A 15,060-nucleotide genomic window follows, 5' to 3' on the forward strand; every position below is an offset into this window, starting at 1 on the left:
AATGATCCTGTGATTTCCCTCTGAGGCTGACATGACAGCATCCTTCAAGAACGGTGAAATCACGGAAAGCATCCGACCCAGATGGGGTAACTGAAGACCTGTGCTGGAGTGTTCACTGAAATCCTTAACCTCTCGCTTCAGCAGTCTGAGGTACCCACCTAGTTCAAGCATGCTTCAATTATGCCGGAGCCTAATAAGAATGTGGTAATCTGCCTCAATGACTATCGTCCAGTAGCACTTACACCCATTGTGATTAAGTGTTTTGAGAGGTTGATAAGGAAACACATCAACTCCTGCCTGAGAAGTGACTTGGATCTGCTCCAATTTGACAACAGGTCAACAGCAAATGCCAGTTCACTGGTTCTTCACTCAACCCTGGGTGCAAAGATGCATATATCAGGATGATCTTTGTCAACTACAGCTCGGCATTCAATACTATCATCCCCTCAAAACTAATCAGTAAGAACAAGACCTTGGCCTCAGTACCTCCTTGTGCAATTGGATCCTCAATTTCATCACTTGCAGACCCTAGTTAGCTTGGATTGATAACATCTCCTCCACAATATCCATCAGCACAGGTGCACTACAAGTCCGCTGCCCGTCTCTCTTTGCACTTATGACTGTGCGGCTAAGCACAGCTCCAATGCAATATTTAAGTCTGCTGACGACACCACTGTCACAGGCTGAATAAAAGGTGGTGATGAATCAGCACACAGGAGGGAGACTGAAAACCTGGCTGAGTAGTGCCACGACAACAACCTCTAAGCCAATGTCAGCAAGACCAGGGAGCTGATTATAGATCCCAGGAGGAGGAAACTAGAGGTCCATGAACCAGTTCTCATCAGGGGATCAGAGGTGCAGAGTCAACAACGTTAGATTTTCAGTGTTATTATTTCGGAGGACCTGTACCTAAGTGCAATTCTGAAGAGAGCATGGCAGCACCTCTACTTCCTTAGAAGTTTGTGAAGATTGGACTTGAAATATAGAAAACCTACAGCACAATACAGGTCCTTCAGCCCACAATGCTGTGCTGAACATATACTTATTTTAAAAATTACCTCGGGTTACCCATAGCCCTCCATTTTTTTTAAAGCTCCATGTACCTATCCAAGAGTCTCTTAAAAGACCCTATTGTATCTGCCTCCACCACCATCACTGGCAGCCCGTTCCATGCACTCACCACTCTCTGTGTAAAAAAACTCACCCCTGACATCTCCCCTGTACCTACTTCCAAGCACCTTAAAACTGTGCCCTCTTGTGTTAGCCATTTCAGCCCTGGGGAAAAGCCTCTGACTATCCATATGATCAATGCCTCTCATTATCTTGTACACCGCTATCAGGTCACCTCTCATCCTCCGTCGCTCCAAGGTGAAAAGGCCAAGTTCACTCAACTTACTCTCATAAAGCATGCTCCCCAATGCTGGCAACATCCTTGTAAATCTCCTCTGCACCCTTTCTATAGTTCCCACATCCTTCCTGTAGTGCAGTGACGAGAATTGATCACAGTACCCCAAGTGGGGTCTGACCAGGGTCCTATATAGCTGTAACACTGCCTCTCAGCTCTTGAACTCAATCCCATGGTTGATGAAAGCCAATACACCATATACCTTCATAACCACAGTCAACCTGCGCAGCAGCTTTGAGTGTTCTATGGACGCAGACCCCAAGATCCCTCTGATCCTCCACACTGCCAAGAGTCTTACCATTAATACTATATTCTGTCATCATATTTGACCTACCAAAATTAACTACCTCACACTTATCTGGGTTGAACTCCATCTACCACTTCTCAGCCCAGTTTTGCATATTATCAATGTCCCGCTGTAAACTTTGACAGCCCTCCACACTATCCACAACACCCCCAACCTTTGTGTCATCAGCAAATTTGCTAAGCCATCTCTCCACTTCCTCATCCAGGTCATTTATAAAAATCACAAAGAGAAGGGATCTCAGAACAAGGGTCCCTGAGACACACCACTGGTCACCAACCTCTATGCAGAATATGACCCATCTACAACCACTCTTTGCCTTCAGTCTGCAAGCCAGTTCTGGATCCACAAAGCAAGGTCACCTTGGATCCCATGCCTCCTTTCTTTCTCAATAAGCCTTGCATGGGGTACCTTATCCAATGCCTTGCTGAAATCCATATACACTACATCTACTGCTCTACCTTCATCAATGTGTTTAGTCACATCCTCAAAAAAATTCAATCAGGCTCGTTCCTGCAGCAGTGACACTATCTTTGATCAGCAGTGCCACGCCCCCACTTCTTTTGCCTTCTTCCTGGTCCTTTCTGAAACATCTAAAGCCTGGCACTCTTAAGTAGCCATTCCTGCCCCTGAGCCATCCAAATCTCTGTACTGGCCACAACATCATAGCTCCAAGTACTGATCCATGCTCTAAACATATCTGCTTTGTTCATGATACTCCTTGCATTAAAATAGACACATCTCAAACCATCAACCTGAGTGCATCTCTTCTCTATCTGTCCTCCCTCTCACACTGCCTAAAAGCTTTCTCTATTTGTGAGCCAACTGCCCCTTCCTCTGTCTCTTCAGTTTGGTTCCCACCCTTCAGTAATTCTAGTTTAAACTCTCTCCAATAGCCTTAGCTAATCTCCCTGCCAGCATATTGGTTCCCCTCCGATTCAAATGCATCATATCCTATTTGTTCAGGTCACGCCTGCCCCCAAAGAGGTCCCAATGATCCAGAAATCTGAATCCCTACCCCCGGCTCCAATCCCTCAGCCAGGCATTTATCCTCCACCTCACTATTCCTATACTCACTGTCACGTGGCACAGGCAGCAATCCTGAGATTACTACCTTTGAGGTCCTGCTTCTCAGCTTCTTTCCTAACTCCCGGTAGCCTGTTTTCAGGACCTCCTCCCTTTTCTACCCTATGCCGTTGGTATCAATATGAACCACGACCTCTGACTGTTCACCTTCCCATTTCAGGATATTGTGGACGTGATCAGAAACATCCCGGACCCTGCATCTGGGAGGCAAACTACCATCCGTGTTTCCTTACTGCATCCACAGAATCACCTGTCTGCCCACCTAACTGTAGAGTCCCCTATCACTGCTGCCATCCTTTCCCTACCCTTCTGAGCTACAGGGTCAGACTGTGCCAGAGGCGCGACCACTGTTGCTTCTCCCAGGTAGGTCGTACACCGCCCCCCACACAACAGTACTCAAACAGGAATACTTATTGTTAAGGGGGACAGCCACAAGGGTACTCTCTAGTATCTGACTCTTATCCTTCCCTCTCCTGACTGTTATCCACTTATCTGTCTCCCCAGGCCCCAGTGTAACGACTTGCCAATAGCTCCTCTCTATCACCTCCTCACTTTCCCTGACCAGACGAAGGTCACTGAGCCACATCTCCAGTACCCTAACCCGGTCCCTTTGGAGCTGCAGCTCGATGCACCTGGCGCAGATGTGCCTGTCTGGGAGGCTGGGAGTCTCCCAGACATCCCACATCTGACACCCAATACAGAACACCGGCCTCACAGACATACTTCCTGTTTCTATTCTTCATACGTAACTTACCTTGCTTTGACCGATTATTGCCAAAGCCCTCTTACTCTGATATCCCCTACTCCGTCGCCCGCTCCTCAGACTCCCATTCTATAAAGCTGTGTTCTTTTAAAATTCTTCCCACTGGTCTAACTCGCTCATGTCCACATGCCTGCGCAGTCGTGCCTTGATCTATCTAAAACTTGGACAAATTTCTAAAGAAGCCAGGTGGAGAGTATATTGGCTGGCTGGTACAGAAACCACAATAATCCTGAACAAAAATCCTACCTAAGGTAGTGCTTATGGCCCAGTCCATCAAAGCTAAATCCTCCTCCTTACCATTGAGCACATCTATATGGAGCACATGGAGCGCTGTTGTAAGGAAGCAGCCTCCATCACAAGGACTCTTTAAGAAGGGGGCAAGGAAGCAAAAAGGAAATTATAGACCTGTTAGCTTGACATTGGTGGTTGGGAAGTTATTGGAGTCAATTGTCAAGGATGAGGTTACAGAGTACCTGGCGGCATATGACAAGATAGGCAGAACTCAGCATGGATTCCTTAAAGGAAAATCCTGCCTGACAAACCTATTACAATTTTTTGAGGAAATTACCAGTAGGCTAGACAAGGGAGATGCAGTGGATGTTGTATATTTGGATTTTCAGAAGGCCTTTGACAAGGTGCCACACATGAAGCTACATAACAAGATAAGAGCCCATGGAATTACGGCAAGGTTACATACGTGGATAGAGTGTTGGCTGATTGGCAGGAAACCGAGAGTGGGAATAAAAGGATCTTATTCTGGTTGGCTGCCGGTTACCAGTGGTGTTCCACAGGGGTCCGTGTTGGGGCCGCTTCTTTTTACTTTGTACATCAACGATTTGGATTATGGAATAGATGGCTTTGTGGCTAAGTTTGCTGACGATATGAAGATAGGTGGAGGGGCTGGTAGTGCTGAGGAAACGGAGAGTCTGCAGAGAGACTTGGATGGATTGGAAGAATGGGTGGAGAAGTGGCAAATGAAGTACAATGTTGGAAAGTGTATGGTTATGCACCTTGGCAGAAAAAATAAATGGGCAGACTATTATTTAAATGGGGAAAGAATTCAAAGTTCGGAGATGCAACGGGACCTGGGAGTCCTCATACAGGATACCCTTAAAGTTAAACTCCAGGTTGAGTCAGTAGTGAAGAAGGCGAATGCAATGTTGGCATTCATTTCTAGAGGAATAGAGTATAGGAACAGGGATGTGATGTTGAGGCCCTATAAGGTGCTGGTGAGACCTCACTTGGAGTACTGTGAGCAGTTTTGGTCTCCTTATTTAAGAAAGAATGTGCTGACGTTGGAGAGGGTACAGAGAAGATTCACTAGAATGATTCTGGGAATGAGAGGGTTAACATATGAGGAACGTTTGTCCGCTCTTGGACTGTATTCCTTGGAGTTTAGAAGAATGAGGGGTGATCGCATAGAAACATTTCAAATGTTGAAAGGCATGGACAGAGTGGATGTGGCAAAGTTGTTTCCCATGATGGGGGAGTCTAGTACGAAAGGGCATGACTTAAGGATTGAAGGGCGCCCATTCAGAACAGAAATGCGAAGAAATTTTTTTAGTCATAGGGTGGTGAATCTATGGAATTTGTTGCCACGGGCAGCAGTGGAGGCCAAGTCATTGGGCATATTTAAGGTAGAGATTGATAGGTTATCTGAGTAGCCAGGGCATCAAAGGTTATGGTGAGAAGGCAGGGGAGTGGGACTAAATGAGAGAATGGATCAGCTCATGACAAAATGGCGGAGCAGACTCGATGGGCCGATGGCCGACTCCTGCTCCTTTGTCTTATGGTCTTATGGACTCCCATCACCGAGGTCATGCTCTGTTCCTGCTGTTGCCATCAGGAAAGTGGTACAGGAACCTTAGAACTCACACCACCAGGTTCAGGAACAGTTATTACCCCTCAACCATCAGGCCGTTGAACTAGAGGGGACAACTTCCCTTCACCTTCCCCATCGTTGAACTATTCCCACAACATATGGACTCACCTTCAAGGATTCTTTATCTTGTGTTCTCAATATTTATTGCTTATTTATTTATAATAATTATTATCTCTTTTTCTTTTTGCATTTGCACAGTTTGCTGTCTTTTGCACACTGTTGGTGTGGACTTTTATTAATTCCATTATGGTTATTGAATTTACTGAGTATGCCTGCAAGAAATTGAACCTCAGGGTCGTATATGGTGTCGTAGGTGTATTTGATGATCAATTTACTTTGTACTTTAAACTTAGATTCCCTGTTTATCTTCTTATGTCCAGTTTGTACAAAGGAATAACTTACAATCAATCACGGATCATAGCTGGACTCACTCTGCTCCAAATTCAGCACTGCAGCAGAACTCTGCCAAGCTAATTCCAATTTCCTGCACTTCACTGCAACATTTCCATCATGTAATTCCAGAGCTCATCGTGGTGATAAAGTACTTCTCAATACCAACATGTACATAATTGGGATGTTTAGAAACTTTCAAAACACAAGGCGAAAGCAAAGTGAGAGCAGCGTTAAACAACCATGTCTACCAGCTCTGTAGCCATGTATTGGTTCCTCTTTAATTTTAAGCATCGTCAAGAATGTTTACAAAAGAACATCTAAAGAAAGATGATGTAACCACATTAAACTTGGGAAGGCAAGCATATTACAGACAATAAACACAAGAGATTCTCCAGATGCTGGAAATCCCGAGTAACACACACAAAATGCAAGAGGAACACTTTGTTAAATGTCTTGACATGTTTTGTTAGTTTAAAGGTGCTGGTTGAACTCAGTCAAAATGGGATGGATTCAAATTCTCTATTGCAGTTCAAAACATGCTTTATTTGGGGGGGGGTCTACTACTGCAACATTCCAGTGCTCAAACCTGGAAGATTTAATAGAGACAAGGGCCCTCTCTCTGCCACTCTACACAGAAAGAGAATATGTAATTGATTGGAGGAGAGCTGGAGGGGTGACTATAATGAGAGATCAAATGTAAGGATAGCGGCCTAGCAACATGGTTCATAAGGTAGTTTATATTTTTAACTATGAGAATGCCTGACTGCAGCTTATTCACAGTAGTTGGAACCTGGTTTATTACCAATGCATCCTTCATATTCATAATAAAAGCCTACAATAGCCACTTGAACATTACAGAACCGGGTGTTGAGGCATGAAGGTCCTAACCAGTTTATTAGAACTTACACACATACTTTGAAATAATTTATATCTGAATCAGTAAAATCATTGCAGAGGAGCAGATATTTATTAAAGGACATCATTAAGGAATAACAATGCACATGATGCCATTATTTCAGATGGGCACATAACAAACTATAAAGTTAATATAGCTAATACAGAAAGACAACCATCTCTGTATTACTGGATGGATAATCAATAATTTAGATCCATTATCGATCAGTGCACATTCAATAGAAATTATAATAAACAAAATAAGCCAACCAAATGTTACATTAGCACTCATAATAATAATAATAACAGGCAGTCATAGTTTCATAAGTGGGATCCACCATCATAATGCAAAAACAAACATTAATCACAGGATAGAGAGTAACATTATTCATGTGTACTGGGACCACATTACTGCGCCTGAGTCCAAGATATTCTGATTATGTCAAATTTCTAACTGTTGTAAAAATTATTGTCATTCTCCAAGTGGAAGGTTTCCACACAGTCCTGATTTAAATAAACAGGAAATGACTTCCCCCCCCCCCCAGGAATTTCTTTATTTCCAATTCAGCAGATACTAGTTTCACTTTGTAATTAACCATATACAAATGTATGCTTGCTGTCACAGAATCGTAGAACTGTCATGACATTGAGTCTATACTGGTTTTCACAGAATAATGGAAGCTTGCAGTGCAGAAACAGGTTCTTCTGCCCCACCGCAACCATGCCAAACACGATACCCATCTATGGTAATTCCATTTTCGCACAAATATTCCACTATTTCTTTCCTCTCCAACTAAGGGTCCACATGTCTTTTAAATACTGTAATTGTATGGCCCCGCCACCTACTCAGACAGCTCGTTCCAACTGTTCACTACATCCTATGTAAACAATAAGTAACCCTCATATCTTTTTGCTACACAAGAGCAATCCAGCTGGTTCATTTTCATAATCTTCACCTCATAGCAATGCAAAATTATTTCCTTTCAGACACTTACGAAGCTCAAAGTGAAATTTTGAGACTACAGAGATAACGTGTTCCTGTCAGAATAAAAGGCAAGGATTACAGCTTTAGGGAACCTTAGATTTCAAGGTCCTAGTTAAGAAGGGGGAGGAAACACATCACAGGTATAGGCAGGAAGGAGCATATTAGGTACTTGAGAATATAAGAAATTCAAGACAGCACTTTGGGAGGCTAAAAGAAGGCATGAGGTTGCTCTAGCAGACAAGATGAAGGAGAATTCCAAGAAATTCTACAGATATATTAAGAGCAAGAGGATAGCAAGAGACAGAATTAGTCCTCTGGAACATCAGAGTGGTCAGCTACAGAATGCGTGGAGCGAAGAGAGATGGGGGAGATCTTAAATGGATTTTCACATCCGCAATTAATCAGGAGACAGACTTGGAGTCTATAGAAGTGAGGCAAAGCAGCAGCGAGGTCATGGAACACATACAGATTACAGAGGAGGAGGTGCTTGCTGTACTGAGGAAAGTTAGGATGGAAAAATCCTCAAGGCCTGACAAGGTGTTCCCTGTGTACCCTATGGGAGGCTATTGCAAAAAGCTAGGGCTCACCTTGTGGGTGAAGTGCCAGAAGACAAGAGAATCGCTAATGCTGTTCCATTGTTTAAGAAAGGCTCTCTAAAAAACTATGACATTATAGGCCAATGAGCCTGACATTGGTAGTGAATAAATTATTGAAAGGTATTCCAAGGGACTGGATATGTAAGTATTGGATTGGCAGGGACTGATTAGGCATAGTCTCCATGGTTTTGTGCATGCTAGGTCATGTTGAAACAATCTTATAGTCTTTAAAGGAAGTTACCAGGAAAGTTGATGAAGTCAAGGCAATAGATATTGTCTACATGGACTTTACCAAGGCACTTGACAAGTTCCCGCATGGGAGAATGGTCAAGAAGGTTCAGTCACTTGCACTTAAGATGAGGTAGTAAACACGATTAGACATTGACTTCATGGGAATACAGATCCATAGTTCCTTGAAAATAGTGTCACACGTAGATAGGATCATATAGAAAGCTTTTGGTACATTGGCCTTCATAAATCAAAGTTCTGAGTGAAGGAGTTGGGATGTTATGTTGAAGTTGCATAAGACGTTGGTGAGGCCTAATTTGGGAGTATTATGTGCAGTTTTGGTCACTGACCTACAGGAAAGATGTCAATAAGGTTGAAAGAGTACAGAGAAAGTTTTCAAGGATGTTGCCAGGACTTGATGACCTGAGTTATAGAGAACTACTGAATAAGTTTGGACCTTATTCAATAGAGTGTAGAAGACAGATGGGAGATTTGATTGAGGTATGTAAAGTTATGAGGGGTAGATTGGGTAAATGCAAGCAGGCTTTTTCCACTGAGGTTGGGCAAGGCTAAAACTATGAGGTCATGTGTTAAGGGCGAAAAGTGAAATGTTTAAAGAGGAACACGATGCAGAACTTCTTCACTCAAGAGAGTGGTGAGAATGTGAAATGAGCTGCCAGCAGAAGTCGTGGATGTGGGTTCGACTTCAACTTTTAAAAGAAATATGGGTAGGTACATGGATGGAAGTGGTATGGAGGGCTTTGGTCCAGGTGCAGGTCAATGGAACTAGGTAAAACAATAGTTCAGCACGGAGTAGATGGGCCTGATTCTGTACTGTAGTATTCTATGACTCTATTACACTATTAGAATTGAATCTGCTATTCCAAGCAGTCTATTACACATCTAACCATTCTCTTTGTAAAAATATCTTTACATCACTTTTGTGCAATGTTTGTCATCACGCTTGACCCATTCATCTACCACAACAGCTCCGATTTCTGCTGCATAAACACTTCAGGAACTGAAACACCTTTAAAACATTTTCTCCCTGCTCCAGCTTCTCCAGAATATTCACATAATTAAATCAAAAATACTTTGGTAAATATCTTTTGCACCTACTCTAAAGCCTTCACAACTTTTCTAAAGGTGATGCCCAGAAGTGGACTCAGCTGTGACCAAATCATGATCAAGGTTCATCATGATTTACTTACTCACGTACTCTTTCCTGCTATTTAACACTGTTCTCAGTTTAAAAGAACTATGCACACAATAATCAGGAATGAAAATGCTGCCACACCTCTTTCAGATTTTTTTTGTCATTACATCATTTAATTTTTAACAAATTAAGGTCTAACACCGGTAACACTGTGGTGCTTATGTATCTGTTATAGTGAACACAGTGCATTGAATCGCTAAGACATTGCAAGGGAAATATTCCTCTTAGAGCATAAGACATAAGAAGAGAATTAGGCCATTCAGTCAGTCCATTGAGTCTGCTCAGCCATTCCATCATGACCGATTTATTATCCCTCTCGTCCCCATTCTTCTCCCTGTAACGTTTGACACCCGTACTAATCAACCTCTGCTTTAAATATATCCAATGACTTGGCCTCCACAGCCGTCCTTGGTAATGCAAACACGAGGAAATCTGCAGATGCTGGAATTTCAAGTCCTTGGTAATGAATTTCACAGATTCACTAATCTATGGCTAAATAAGTTCCTCCTCATTTCTGTTCTAAAGGGATGTGCGGGATGTGCTTGTATTCTGTGGCTCTACCCCCTTGGTCCTAGATTACCCCACTATAGGAAACACTGGGGTGTATGGGGTGTCAGGGAGGGATAGCACCTCTGGTGGGGGAACAAGTCGCATCCTTTTCAAGACGGTTAGACCACCTTTGGTCCCCACCTAGCACTCAGCTCTCACCTGTGGCTCCCCGTAGCTGTTTGCATGCAACAGTGGCCACACCCCGGGCAACGGTTCGACAAGCCGACTAAACCAGGTGAGGGTAGCCGACGGGTCTCAAATCCTTGGTGAGATAGGGAGTTGTCTATCCCAGCATGTGAAGACAGACTCCGGCAGATTGAGCAGACGAGACCAATAGAAGGTCCAACGGTCAAGAAGGCGGTCTCTGCAAGCGTCGTGGAACGTGTAGAGCAGGCCTAGACACAGAAGACGTCCTGGTTATTCACTGCACCTAATCCCATCTCCAGCCGTCTCGACTCTGTCTTGCCACTGGATCCAGATGGGAATTGGGAAGAGAGAGTAGGCTGACGCTGCACAACTCTCCCTCACTTAAATCCAAATCACGCGCTAGTCTCGACACCATCATTATGGTGTCAAGGTCCTCATCGACATTGATGATGGACAAACACTGATAGGAAACATCCTTTTCGTGCCCAATCTAGGCCTTGGAATATTTAATAGGTTTCAATGAGATCCCCATTCTTCTAAACTCCAGCGAGTACAGGCCCAGAGTCATCAAATGCTCCTCATATGTTAACTCTTTCATTCCCAGGATCATTCTCATCAACCTTCTCTGGCCCCTCTTCAATGCCAGTACATCCTTTCTTAGATAAGGGGCCCCAAAACACTCAACATATTCCAAGTGTGGTCTGACAAATGCCTTATAAAGCCTCAGCTTTATAAAAGTACGGTAAAAAGGCAAAAGCAGGGTAAATTTTGACCATTAGAATGAGGTGGTCTTCATACATGAGAAAAAAATTCAGCTAAGATTGTAACTTGCTTCCATTGTAGGCTCTTATTTTGATGCATGAGGAGTTCACAGGTGTGTGTTAAACACAACGAAAAACAAGCTGCTTATTATGTCCTCTAAATATTTACCCAAATACAATGTTAGAATTACCTGGATATTAAAATATACCTGGCATTCAAAAGTTAACATGTATATAGTCTTCATGACTTTTAATACATCAGGGTATGTATCACTATATTTCTAATAATTGAGTAGCAACATTCATTGTCAAAGTAGGCACTAAAAAGCAGTAACTCACCAAAAACCACTTGTTCAAACTGCAGCTGATAGAATAATTCAAACTAAAAATACTTGTGGGCAGATGTTGTTTGCAATGTAGAGATGTTTGTCAATTTTGTCAATGTGCTTGTTTTTATTGAAGGCCAATGGATTTGCATATCCTGCAAGTGAGGCACTGATAATTTAGTTGTTCATCTGCATTGTATTATCTAAGCAGCCCTGATAATGATCATGAAAATGCACAGCTCTAGATCTGAACATATCCCTGAAAAATTCAACTACATTTACGTGGTCCAAATCATGTTACTCTTTTACTACCCATCCTTCTTGTGGGGATAATGTTTTAACAGACCAATGATTAAAAGGTAGCAGAGGAAAAAGGTGTTTACAGGAATGCCAAAATAAAACAGATGCTCATTTTCCAACAAGAAACACAAAGCTGCAAGAACACAGTTGGTCAGACAGCATCAGTTGAAGGAAAAGGTGCTGGCGAATGTGTTAGTGGGACCCTGATCAGGAGTACGAAGGAAGGATGGGACATGACATTAATTGGCAGGTGACAGGTGGAACCAGTAGGGAGAAGAGATTGGCAGATGGAACCAGGTCAGCAGGAGTGCACTGGGAGTGTGGATTACTGAAACTGGAAAATGCAATGTTCATATCATACGACTGTACATTATCTAAGTGGAACACAAGATGTTCTTCCCATTAGCGTTAAGCCTCTCCATAGCAGTGGAGAATGTCAAAGCATGCAGATTGGTGTAGAAGTGGGAAGAAGACTTCAGATGATGCACAACTGGAAGCTTGAGATGGTTACAGCACAGAGAACGCTGGTGCTCTGCAAGTGGTTGCCCCACCGTTTGTGCAATGGAGAGGAGGTTGGTAGAGGTGCAGTTGAACCTCTGCCTCACTTGGAAGGGGTGGTTGTATCACTAGTTAGTGCTGAGGGAGGTGGTAAAGAGTCAGGGATGGGGAAGGTGGGAGAGGTGGGTTCCATGTACCAAGGAGCAATGAATGGAGTGCTCCCCGGAGAAACTAGAAGAGGGGGTAGAGAAGAAGGTGTGATTTGTGGTGGGATCATGGTGGAGCTGGTGGAAATAGTCAATGATGATACATTGGGTGGAGTGAATGGAAGTGTGGTGGGGGTGAGGATGGTGACAGTGCATGTGCAGGAAATGGATGAAATCTATATGCTCATCTACTAAAATAGGTAATCAAAAAGTGAGTGGAGAGAGTTAACTAGCTACTTATCAGATTTTGTCAGGTGCCTGGTGCAAGAAGAAATGTAAGGGCACATGAAAGTAGAGAATGGAAAGATGACAGGAACATGTAAAAAAAACCTTGAATTACATTTTTTATATTTTAAATAATTTAAAAAAGCACTGAAATCTTCCACTTCAAAACAACTTTTTACAAAATCTGCATCAGTTGCATTAACACAACCAAACATAACCTATTAAAGCACGTCTATATGTAAGTTAACAATGCGATGCAACGAAGCACCAACTGAGCTGTTTTTAAATCACAATTCACTTTTTCAACCTAATCCCAATTTTTGCAAAAACAAATGAGGCAGTTTCCTTGTGCTGTGCGATATCTCCTCTACTTATGGTACTTATTGACACAACTGCAAATATATGGCACATATCAAGTGGACTGTCCTGACTGGCAGCCTAAGTAACTTCTAATTATTATAGAAAATTATCACCAATGGATATCACAGACGGCAAGATGTCTCATTAAAAGAAATACTGGAAAAATCTGGAAGCAATGTAAGAGCACCTATTGGATACCAGATGGTGGGATACTTTATACTTTATAGTCGCTAAACGGTTGATACTAGGACGTACAATCATCACAGTGATATTTGATTCTGCGCTTCCCACTCCCTGGATTACAAATATTAAATATTAAAAATAGTAAAAATTAAAAATTTAAATTATAAAATCATAAATATAAAATAGAAAAATGGAAAGTAAGGTAGTGCAAAAAAACCGAGAGGCAGGTCCGGATATTTGGAGGGCACGGCCCAGATCTGGGTCAGGATCCGTTCAGCAATCTTATCACAGTTGGAAAGAAGCTGTTCCCAAATCTGGCCGTACGAGTCTTCAAGCTCCTGAGCCTTCTCCCGGAGGGAAGAGGGATGAAAACCGTGTTGGCTGGGTGGGTCATGCCCTTGATTATCCTGGCAGCACTGCTCCGACAGCGTGTGGTGTAAGGTGAGTCCAAGGACAGAAGATTGGACTTCATAGCAGAAGAGATTCTGCAGCTGCTGGAAATCCAGACAAACACACATAAAACACTGGAGGAACTCAGCATGTCAGACAGCATAGATGGAAATGAATCAACAATCGATGTTTTGGGCCAAGCCCCTTCATCAGAACTATAAAGGAAGGTGGGAGATGCCAGAATAAGGGTGGGTGAGAAAGGAGGACAGGCAAGGTAGTGATAGGTGAAGATAATTGGGTGGGGAGGGAGGGTGAAGTAAGAAGATGATTTAAAAAAGGCAAAGGGCTGGAGAAGAATGAGTCTGATAGGAGAGGACAGTGAACCATGGGAGAAAGGGGAGGACGGACACCTGGAGGGGGTGACAGGTTGGTGACGAGAAGACGGAAGTGAGCAGAAGAAATGGAAAGGGGGGTGGGGGAGAGGAAAAAAATGATTACCGGAAGGATAAATCGATGTTCATGCCATCAGGTTGGAGACTAGAAAGCCATGGACCAATAGACATGTTGGAACGAGGACAGGAATTAAAATCGTTGATCACTGGGAAATTCTGCTTTATGCAAATGGAACGGAGGTGTTCAACAAAATGGCTACCCAACTTACATCAGGTCTCACGAATACAGAGGCCACATCAAGAGCACAGATACAAGAGACAACTCCAAAAGATTCACAGCTGAAGTGCTACCTTGCCTGGAAGGACTGTTTGGGCTCTGAATGGAGGTGAGTGGACAAGTGTAGCACTTCTATTGCTTTCAGGGAGACAGGCAATAGATTAGTGGGGAAGAACAAATGGATAAGGGTATCACGGAGTGAGCAATCCCCACGGAAGGCGGAGAATGGGGGAGGAAAGATGTATTTGGTGGTAGGGTCCCTTTGAAGATGTGGCCAACCATTTTAATTCTCATCTCCATTTCCATTCTAACATATTCATCCATGGCCTCCTCTCCTACCACAACAATGCCATTCACAGGTTGGAGGAGTAACACCTTATATTCTGTCTAGGTAGACTTCAACCTGATGGAATGAATATGGATTTCTCTTTCTGGTCATTTTTTTTTCATTTTCTCCCTTCCCTTTTCTTCTGTTGCTCATACTGACCTCCCTCCTGTTTTCCTCACCTGCCTTTCACCTCCTCCTGGTACCCCTCCTCCTTTGCTTTCTCCCATGGTCCACTCTTCTTTTCTATCAGATTCCTTGTTCCCCAGTCTTTTGCCTTTTCCAATTATAACCTCCCAGATTTTTACTTTATCGCCCTCTCCCCCAACCACTTGGCTTCACCTGTCACCTTCCAGCTTGTCCACTTTC

General features: G+C 43.1%; 1 protein-coding gene across 11 annotated transcripts in view; it reads right to left on the reverse strand.

The window, feature by feature from the left end:
• The window catches only part of foxp1b (forkhead box P1b), a 559,907-nt gene that overhangs the window by 210,023 nt on the left and 334,824 nt on the right, over positions 1 to 15,060 (reverse strand). Inside the window, exon 1 of one of the 11 annotated variants that reach the window (XM_072280579.1) lies at positions 10,461 to 10,479. The exons of the other annotated variants lie outside the window; for them this stretch is intronic. The gene's annotated coding sequence lies outside the window, so the exon portion shown is untranslated. Of the gene's footprint in view, positions 1 to 10,460; positions 10,480 to 15,060 lie in introns of those variants that run through there. 11 annotated transcript variants of the gene reach the window in all.

The sequence above is a fragment of the Mobula birostris genome, chromosome 16 (assembly GCF_030028105.1).
Source record: "Mobula birostris isolate sMobBir1 chromosome 16, sMobBir1.hap1, whole genome shotgun sequence".
Classification (NCBI taxonomy): Eukaryota; Metazoa; Chordata; class Chondrichthyes; order Myliobatiformes; family Myliobatidae; genus Mobula; species Mobula birostris.